The sequence below is a fragment of the Filicampus tigris genome, chromosome 14 (assembly GCF_054856515.1).
Source record: "Filicampus tigris isolate MCC_2025a chromosome 14, RoL_Ftig_1.0, whole genome shotgun sequence".
Classification (NCBI taxonomy): domain Eukaryota; kingdom Metazoa; phylum Chordata; class Actinopteri; order Syngnathiformes; family Syngnathidae; genus Filicampus; species Filicampus tigris.
In genome coordinates this window covers 211,861-222,819 of record NC_141230.1, presented here as the reverse complement: position 1 = coordinate 222,819, position 10,959 = coordinate 211,861, and the positions used below count along the sequence as shown (strand labels likewise).

At 42.4% G+C, this 10,959-nt stretch overlaps 1 pseudogene across 1 annotated transcript in view; it reads left to right on the top strand.

Moving 5' to 3' along the window:
• The first annotated feature begins 10,532 nt into the window (after window positions 1–10,532).
• The window catches only part of LOC147136017 (uncharacterized), a 31,347-nt pseudogene continuing 30,920 nt past the window's right edge, over window positions 10,533–10,959 (top strand). Inside the window, exon 1 of the transcript XR_015089727.1 lies at window positions 10,533–10,956. The product of XR_015089727.1 is annotated as an uncharacterized LOC147136017 (transcript). The remainder of the gene's footprint in view (window positions 10,957–10,959) is intronic.

Below are 10,959 nucleotides of genomic sequence, written 5' to 3'. Positions count from 1 at the left end.
GCGCGGTATGGGTAGGTTGAGCTGGACTGCAAAATCAGTTTATCCCCAAACGTCACATCCACCTGACTGAATATGGTATTCAACGGCTAATTTATTATTCCCACACGTTCGGCCAGTGGGATGTTTGAAACATCTGTACGAATGATTTTTAAACGTAGTTGTCGCAACGTACCCGTGAGATCTATGTATTTAGAGGAAGAACCCGGAAGAAAGAATTCAAGGGGGGCGCTATCCACTATAGCCGCCAGGGGGAGTATTTCCATGTATTGACTATGGTCAATGGATAGTTGGGTCATGGGCAGGGAAAACAGGTCTAATTCACTTACTGCGCATTCTTGCGATTTATGAGAGCCATTTTTAAGAGAATATATACACGATGCTTCTCATGCCTCGTCTACCGGGTAATGACTTCTTTTTGACGGTGCGTGGCCTTTTTTTAATAGCCCGTAGGTCTTTTTGTCCTCCTTCGATTTATGACAATAAGACCCGATCCGCGCTGCTCATCGCCTTTTCGTTTAATTTTTTTCAGTCACACAACCAGCGACATCACCTGCAATTACTGCAGTCTGAAGGTGTGGTTTGGCCATGGTGACCCCTTTTTTTTTACTAAGGGCGCTACAAAACGGAATAATTTGGCAAAAATAGATCCTAAACCACATCTGTACTGTACAGGGCTGCCGTGAAAACCCGGGAAGAACCCACCGGCTTAAGATTCATAATAATTTACAAAGCGTTGCGGGTCTTGGTGCTTTGTGATCAAAACCATGTTTTTATCTCGGTCTGAAATGTAGGACGACGATAACTTTGCTGTATTTAAAATCAACAGGTTTGTTCTGGTCGCTTCTGATGCGGATTCCAATATGCTGGATATGTCTTTTATTCACAGGTAGATAATATGTATGTTTAAATGACTTATTTATAATTTCACCGTACCTCCCCTCAATCGGTACCGTGCGCAACAGAGACCGTACGTAGACAGAACGTACGCATCACCAACTGCTTGGTGCTGAATCACGTTGGTGTGAATGAAGAAATGGTAATTACCCGCCTTTTTATCTGTAGGGTGGGGTGCCGGTATCGGGCAACCGATTCAGGGTGTCCCCCACCCACTGCCCGAAGACAGCTGGGATAGGCTCCAGCACGCCCCGCGACCCTTGTGAGGATAAGCGGTATCAATAATGGATGGGTGGATGGGTGAAATTTATGCGCGCATATGTCATATTGAAGGGTAAGCTCTTGACCCATTTTCGCCTGTAAAAGAGTTTGTATATCGCGAGCCAATCTTTCCGGATCCTCAATAACGCCGGGTTTCACATGTAGTTGTCGTAGTAAAAGACGATCCGTCTTTTCTGTGCTCGTCGGTGTTCGTGCTTCTGGGTCTGCGTGGGGTGGTATTCTGTTATAAAATGCAGTTCGATCCGCGGTTATAGTATGTAACGTTTGCGGGTAGGTTATCTCAGTTAATCCTACTTCCCAATTACCCTCTAGATTCATGTGTTGCGCCAACGCTACTCTGAATTCGGCTATCGTATTATCATTGTATATATTAGAGCTAGCGTTGGAGGCCAATGTGACGTAGAAGTCACGCCCACTCGGCGTCGCCGTACTGAATACGTCACCCGGTCATGCGCAGTCCCCTTTATATGTCCCGAGAGTAGTGGAACGTGGCGATAGGGTTCAAGCCGAAATAGTGGGTGAAGGTGGGCGGGTTCATCGACAAATCGATGTAACCGATGCGTCGAATGATATCACAGAGGCGGTGGGTGATATGCTTGAGCACATGGCACAATCTAATACTGAGATTATGCTTGACTCATCAGCTAGTGTGTTTGTGTTGTTTTCTATGTGCGTGTAGAATGTTGCGAAATCGGGGTTAGCTACCCCCATTGGTGTGTTTAGATGCCTCCTGAATTCAATATTGTTGAAATGAGGTCGCCGTGTTATTAAAACCCCACCCCCATGTTCGGTTTTGTCTAACGAAGGATGCACGCCCCCTGTCTGTGATCTGATGTTGTAAACGTCTCGTGCGTTCGTATCGCGCGAATGATGGGGTTGTACATTCATTTGCATCGCTGTATTAGCGCTCTGTATGTATGTGTTATGATCACCCCTATTCCGTGAATGGTGTGGTTGTACATCCATTTGCATCGTCGTATTAGCGCTTTGTACATGTGTGTTATGAGCATCCCCTGTTTCGTCTGCATCACTATAAGGAGGAATATCCCCTTCATTTATTTCACGAATCATGTTTTTTAGAGGGGATGGTATTTTTTGCGATTCGTGACCATCAATAAAACAACCCTCGTTTATAGCTTGAATCATGTTTTTTAATGGTGTCGCTACTCGGGGGGGAGAATTCTGATCTATCGGGTGATTGATTTTCGGTTATTTCCATATCTATCGGTGCTGGTGTATTTAGAGCCTGGTAGTCTTCCATTACCACAATTAAGGTGTAAAATATCTACAAGAATGATAAAAAATTGTGTGGGTGTGTGTGTGTGTGTGTGTGTGTGTGTGTGCGTGGGTGTGTGTGTGTGTGTGTGTAAACATAACATCTGTCTATACAACGGACAGGATGTCGGATGTGTGGGAGGACTGATCAAACTTTCATGCAATCGATAACCACCCCCCTCTCTCTCTCTCTCTCTCTCTCTCTCTCTCTCTCTCTGCTTCTGTCTACAACCATAATCATGTTAACCTTACCAATCTAACATTTTAGTTTTTCCTCAGACCAATCTAACATTCTAGTTTTCCTAATGTTTTTTAAAGTCCATACATACACACTTTTCACAGTTTTTTCAGCGCGCTTTAGACCCACAGTTTTTGACCATCATCACGTCCTCAACAACAGAATCACAGGTATGCTTTTTAAATTATTTTATAGATCGCTCACACAAACTATACACACAATTATTCAAGACTTTGTACATAATTCTAATACAACTATTCCTGACTTGTGTACATGTATCAAATTAAAAGTCTAGCCAGGTTACCTCCCTCCAACACACTCTCTCTGATCCCTGTCTGTACATGTCCTAAACTTGCCCGGACATATACCCTCATGAACCTAAACCAACGTCACATTTTAAAACATACTGCTTTTTTATGACCTATTGATGTTTAGTAAGATAACCCCCCATAAAAACACATTGACTGATTTTACGTTCAAATCCCGGAGTCTGTTTTTTACCCCTCTACAGAAAGTTGCTTAATTACCTTGGGCAGACCACCGGCGCGGCCTTGGAAGGAAGCATCTACTCACTTCTTGTTTAGAATCCAGAATGTTTAAATTCCTGGAGTCACCTTTTTTTATGAGCCTACAGGAAAAACACGAGGCCGTTCTCCATCCTCTACTGTTTACAATGTGTGTGTGTGCGTGAAACGATACCGTGCGCTCGCCCCCCTCCTCCTCCTCCTTCTTCTCACATTCCCTAGGTAAGATGATACATTCTAACCTTTTAAACATAAAACAACACTCAAGACATATATCAAATAATGTTCAAACATACCCTGACATATACTACTTTGACCTTTTGACTACTTCACAGAAAATAATGACCCCCAGATGTACGATAGTTAAATTGACCACTTCCAGATGTCACGGAAACTATTGAAATCAAATATAATATTTATGACCATGACCTTTGACCTATAAACCCATAAATCAGGATTAAGATCAAAGAGTTTTGAACATAGACCGCCTGATATAGTTTTTTTTAACTACCTCTAATGGAGGAAGAGGAAGTGGTGGAGACCATGGAAATGCTTTCCAAGTATTTTGGCCGTGAGGAAGACCTGGATGAGGAGCAAAAACAGCTGGTTTTGTCTCCACTAATGTTTACTTTTTTTTAGCTGAAGACCTGTTGAAATTCTATGAAGACGTTGACATTGTGAGGTTCATTGTGTACACCCAATGTAAAATTGACGAAAAATGAAAATTGTAAACTTCTTATATCTAAAGTTGTTTTTTTTTTCCTGCCCCCTCCTCCCTGCTTAGAGAAGCGGCTGGATGACGATGACCAAAGTGGATGCTGCTGTACAGATATTGCACCGACTGATCGGGACAAGATCTGAGGTGGGCCACTTCCTTGGAGGCGCTGCAATGGAGATTGACTAACCAGGCCAGATTCTGAGGAGGACCTACTTCTCCGAAGGAGTCATCCCGCAGCGCTTTATCTATTTAAATGGACTTTCACACTATTTGAGTTTCTATTGTATAGTACTGCATTATCTGTGCAACACTGTCATATGTCAGTTTTTGTTGATTATGGTAGCGCCATATGGACACAAGCGGTAGTGTTTTGAAAAAAAGTCAACAATATTTCCCATGCTCGCCAGCGCGTAGTGTCGTGAAATCCTGAGCTCTCGCTGGCCTCCAAGTTGGACTGAATTACATTTCTATTTCCAGTGGGTGTGTGAAAAATGAATAGCGATGAGGTAGGGGTGGGCGATCTGGTAAAAATATCAGATCATGATTTTTTAAAAGTAAAATCACAATCACGATTTTATCATGATTATTTTTTTACATTGTTTTTTTTGACTAATTTGCACATTTCTGACCATTTTACTCATGTTAAACATGTAAAACATATATTAAAATGTGTATAAAACGCTAAAAGAAAAAAAATGACCTTTTAAGTCAGCTAAGCTTTCTAAACAGGTTTTAATTTGAATAGTGACAATTTTTATCAAAATGTGCAGAGAATGTAAACATAAAAGGTAACACGCGGTTGCTGATTAATAATGTAAAGCTCGTAACGCAGGTCTAGTACTTTGAAGAGTCTTTTAAAGCCCTCGTTTTCCACTGTTTTAATGGGAATCATGTCTTCAGCAAGGTAATGATTAAGTCACTGCCTCAGTTACTTCTTTACAATGCTTGCTTGTTTTTTCATATGGAGTGCTCTTGTTAAATGGCTGTGTTACCGTGGGTTGCGTTAGCTTGGAGCTAGCGGCTGCCCCCGGCTACCAATGGCCTGATCTCCGTTTGCTTTAGCTGTCGGCACTGATGTCCGAACCGAGTCTCTGCAAACTTTGCAAACAACTGGTTGCGCTTTCTCCTCTGAGGAAAAGCCAAACCAAATCGACACTGTGGATGTGGAGTTTCTTTTCAGGACCAACTCTGCTTTGTGGTGACTTTATGCTATAGCGCTCCTATACAAACAAACAGGGAGGCGGGGAGTGTCACGTACGGTGCACTGTGCGTGCTGTAATTGCTTGGTCGGATATATGCGTCAGCGGCTTTGCGCTGCCATGGAGATTAACTGTTTAGAATGTGCCATGTAGACGATCAAACGATCTTTCGGCTTTATGAGATCGTGCACACGTTAAACCGCTTAACGATCTAATATCGTCATATCACCCACCCCTATGATGAGGTAATTAATCTAATTTTGTTTAAACAATACTTTTCTTTGTTTGTATTGGGGCTGCCATGACACCAGTAATAGCGCGTAAACGTTCGCGAAAGGGGCGGCACGGTACCAACTGGTTAGCACGTCCGCCTCACAGTTCAGAGGTCGTGGGTTCGATCCCAGCCCCGGCCTCCCTGTGTGGAGTTTGCATGTTCTCCCCGTGCCTGCGTGGGTTTTCTCCGGGTACTCCGGTTTCCTCCCACATTCTAAAAACATGCTTGGTAGATTGATTGGACACAATTGCCCCTAGGTGTGATTGTGGGTGCAGATGTTTGTTTTGTCTCTGTGTGCCCTGCGATTGGCTGGCAACCAATTCAGGGTGTCCCCCGCCTACTGCCGAAGACTGCTGGGATAGGCTCCAGCACTCCCCGTGACCCTTGTGAGGATAAGTGGTATAGATAATGCATGCATGCATGCAATCGCGAAAGGAGTAAGTGAGTATGCCGTAAAGCAATTCAGGACAATTGTGCTTTTTTTGTGTGCCAGGGTTGATCCCATCCTCCTCAACGTTGTTTTATGACAGTAAAAATGATACAGACCCCCCCAGGGCATGACAAAGTCCCATTCAACCACTTGTAAGTCAATGTTTCATCAAAAGAGTTGTGAATTTTTTTTTAGCAAAGGGAAAGTCAACTCAAACATTTTTTTTCAAGAATATGTTCTATGCAAGCCCACTAGTTGAAACTGGGCATTCTGATAAATATTGCGTTTGTGGAATAAGTGTTAATCCACTCGTTTTAAGCCATCTCTGGGGGCGGTATTTAGTCTTCTGTCGACTGAAAATGACATAACAACTGCTCACAATGACCATTCACGGCTCAAATTCAGAAGACAGGTCAGCCGTGATTGGTCGTTGTGAGCAGTTGTGATGTCATTTTCAGTCGATAGAAGACAAAATGGCCACCCCCAGAGATGGCTAGTGCATTTTGCTGCTTAATTTATATTCCACTAATGCAAAATTAATCAGAATGCTGTGCGGGAACATATTCTTGAAAAAAAAAACGTTTGGGTTGACTTCTGCTTTAAGGTCGATTTCTTGCCCATTGCTGCTTTAACTGTTATACTATAATAAGAATAATAATCATTTTAGGCAATGACATCTTTGCCAAAGCACAAGCCGTCAAAAAACCCTTTATGTAAAAAGCTGATTGTGGCTTAATTTTATTAAACTACGACCAATTGCCACCAAAATTCACATGCACGTCTCCACTTATGCCCATTTCAATCTCTGAAAATATCAAAGCAATTGCCAAAGTATTTTGGTGGTGATCGATCGTAGTTTGCTTTCATTAAGCCACATTAAGGTTTTTTTACATGCATTTAAACATTTTAAACTGTTCCATCAAAGAAAAATGATGGCTCTAGGAGATCTAAGTAGTTTTAGAATTCGGGTGGTCCTAGTATTAAACAAAGGAGCACTCCTTGTCCCTGTTACGGACTTGGGCTAGAGTTGCATCACATGAACAACACGCTCTGCTACAGCATCTACCCTGCACTGGAAGCTTCGGTGCCTTACATCGAACGCAGAAGTGTTGCGTGCATATAGTCCATAGAGTAGAAACCGTACGATGTGTGTGGTGTTATGAGCGTAAGAACATAAGGACTACGTTACCCAGCATGCCAGGAGGGTGGAGTGCGCTTGACTGCCAACCGCAGGCAGTAGTATGTTCATGCTATGCTAAGGACACGAGTAAAGAGCCAGAGTAAAAACTAAATGCCTTGTCTGCATCTTTCATGAGCTGAAAGACAACACATGGTGTCAGAAGTGGTCATGAGCAGCTTCGGGGAAAAGAAGGTTTGCCACGGAGGAGCCACGTAGCACGGGAGGGGGAAGAAAAAGACATGCTAGCGCATCTTGCTACGATGTGTGTTGGCCAGGACCGATGGTGAAGTGAAATGGGACTAAGGACAGAGGACAGATCGAACATGCAGAAGAGAATCCAGTGTCCGAGTTAAAGGACCGCCAAAAGCAACAACAACAAAAAAATCTGTGTAATCCCGGTCACGAACCCCAAAGTGTGGTCATGGATAAAATAAATCCACCAATCTTAATGCAACTCACTGGTAATCTTGCCGATAATTGGAAGCGTTTCAAGCAAAAATTTACTGCATATTTAGCAGCAAGCGGAGCAGGAGGCGAGGATGAAAAACTCAAGGCTCACATTCTGTTGCATGTGATAGGAGATGCATTGGACATACAATAGCTTTCAGCTGGATGTATCGAACTTGACTGTGGCACAACTAATGACAAAGTTTGAAGAGTACTTTGTACCTAAACAAAATGTGACTTTTGAAAGGTACAAGTTTTTCACACATGACCAGAGGCAAGGAGTACCTTTTGATCAGTACTTGGCAGAGCTACACACATTAAGCAAAGCGTGTGAATTCGACACTCTGAGAGACTCCTTAGTGAGAGACAGGATTGTTTGTGGTACATTGGATAATGCACTCAGAGAGAGACTGCTTGGAGAAACTGGACTTACACTGGACAAGTTTGTCAGTATGTGTAGAGCAGCAGAAACCACCCGAGCACAAGCGAAAGAGCTAAGAGAGGTGAAACAACAGTGCATGCCATACATGAAGAACAACAAAAGAAGACATTTGCCAAACAGAAAGGCCAAAAAAAGTAATCGTAATAGTTTAAATGCAGCAAATGTGGATACAGTCACAAGCCAAAATCTTGTCCTGCATTTGGAAAATCCTGTAACAACTATGGAAAGGGAAATCATTATGCAAAATGTTGTAAGGCAGCTACAAGACCCAAAGTTCACACTGTTGAAGAAGATGACGACAGTGAGGAGTATATTGTGGATGCGGTGCACGCGTGCACAACTGAAAAAGAGGAATGGATTGTGCCAATCACAGTTAACGAGACAATCATTCCGTTCAAGCTTGATACAGGTGCTCATGTGAACCTGTTGTCTTTGAAGAACTACAAAACACTCACATATGAGTGTACAACCAATTCTGGGACTCAGTGCATGCATGAAGCTCAATCTGGTAAAAAAAAAGTGTTTGTAGTGACTTCATCAGAGACAGCAAATGCTCAAGACTCCCTCATGGAGGAGTATAAAGACTGTTTCGAAGGACTTGGATGTCCTCCTGGACTGCATAAAATCCACTTGGATAAAGATGTGACTCCTGTTGTGCACCCTTGCAGAAAGGTTCCTTTTGCACTGTGGAAAAAACTGAAGGATGAATTAGCGCGAATGGAAAAACTAGGAGTCATCAAAGATTGATGAGCCAACTGAATGGGTCAGCTCATTGGTTGTTGTGCAAAAGAAAACAGGTCCTCTGAGACATGCTTGGATCCAAGGGATCTAAACAAAGCAATAAAAAGAGAACACTTCAAGTTACCAACTAGAGAAGAAATCATGGCACAATTTGCTGGGGCCAAATGGTTCAATAAATTAGATGTTTCGTCGGGTTTCTGGCAGCTGAGGCTAGATGAGGAGAGTTCTCGATTGTGTACATTCAACACCCTGGAGGACAGGTGCAGGTTTCTTCGTCTGCCTTATGGTATCTTGTCAGCACCAGAAGTCTACCACAAAACCATACACATGATTTTCGAGCACATACCTGGAGTGGAGACAATGATGGATGACATCATAGTTTGGGGCTCAACTCGAGAAGAACATGACGAAAGACTGAAACAAGTGTTGGACAAGATGAGGGAGGTGAACTTAAAACTAAACAAAGACAAATTAGAGTTTGGAGTGGAATCACTTACCTTCATGGGAGACGTGAGTGGGAGTGAAGCCAGACCCGAGAAAAACTTCAGCAATCGACAACATGGAAAGACCAACCAACAAAGATGAGGTCAGACGGTTTCTAGGCATGGTCACCTACCTTGTCAAGTTCATTCCTCAACTGTCAACACAGTCGGCACCTCTCAGGACTATTTTGGAACAAAAGAATGAATGGATATGGTCCCACGAACAAGAGCAATGTTTAAAAAAACAGAACGAGACTCTGACACAAGAGCCTGTATTAAAGTTCTACGACCCAGAAAAGAGCACCAGGATTTCAGCAGATGCTTCACAGTATGGCCTGGGAGCAGTGCTGCTGCAGCAACATAAAGACCAATGGTCACCTGTTGCATACGCGTCCCATGCCTTAACAAGTGCTGAATCAAGATACGCCCAAATTGAGAAAGGATTGTTGGCAAGTTTGTATGCATGTGAGCGTTTCCATCAATTCGTCTACGGCCAGAGGTTTGAAGTGGAAACTGATCATAAACCTTTGGTGTCAATCATGAACAAAACCTTGAATGACTGTCCGGTACGGATACCGCGCATGCTAATCAGGCTACAAAAATACGACGTACACATGATATACACACCACGAAAATACATGTACGCCGCCGATACCTTGTCGCAAGCAGTGGAAAAAGAGGAAAGCGCAGACAGACACGTGAGACAAGCAAAGCAATTTTTTTGTAGCTGAATTGTTTGCACTTAAATTTTTATTTTATTTTATTTATTTTTTGCTGTTGAATTCTATTGGCAGCTAAATTTTTTCCAGGCATTTTTTTTACATGTTGAATTTCAATGGTGAAAAAGAATTCAATGTTGGGATTTTTTATGCAAAAAAAAAAAAAAATTCAGCGTTAGAATTTCGAATCCAAACTCCGATGGCACAGATTATCACCCATACTACTCGGCTTGGTTTGTCGGACCCAGTAATGTACGCAAAGTTAACGCTGAATAAAAAAAATTGCAAGAGGTAAGAGTAATGCCAACAATTTGGGATTTGTTGAAAACTGATGATAACAAAACGAAGAAACAAGAATTAAATCAATCCTGGGATGTTTTAAACGCACGAAATCTGCTCTCGGCCCACCACCTAATCGAACGTCCGGCCAATTTTTACTCGCTCGGCATCTCCACTTGGACATAATTTGTATCACTAACACGTGAATTGACTTTAAGGTACACAAAATATAATAACAATTGCATACAATTACAACAATAAGATAAGATAAATCTTTACAACTAAATGTTTTTATTAAATTATTTGTAAAAGCACGGATATTTGTTACATATAGCATTTACTTTTGCTCGTCTGTTGTTTTTATAAATCGCGCGTTCCTGACAAAGTATGTCCCACTGTCTTTGCCGTACATTATTAGCTACAGCGCTACCTCCGCATACGTCTTTTTGACGAAACTGTCACACTTTCTAAACTACATATTTCTGAAATAGTAGTAGCGAACGTAATTGCGTATTGACGCGGAACGGCCATCGCTACTTCTCTGGAATTAAAAGTGCATTCATTAAATCTTTGTTCATTCAAATAGTCTCGGTGCACGTTGAGGCTTTTCGGCCCTGCTGAGTTTGGTTTAGTTGTAGCTTTCTAGCCGCAAACAAAGTAACGCGTTTATGAGCCTCAAGTGTTATCATAAAGTCAAGCGATTATCGTTTGAAAATGTGCGCAAGAAAAACAGCAGATTACGAAGAGAAACTTCGTGACGTGAAAGAGAACAAGCGGCAACTACTGGACGCTATTTGCAAGAAGCGGCTTCGAGATGTGCTTCATAGAGCAGGTT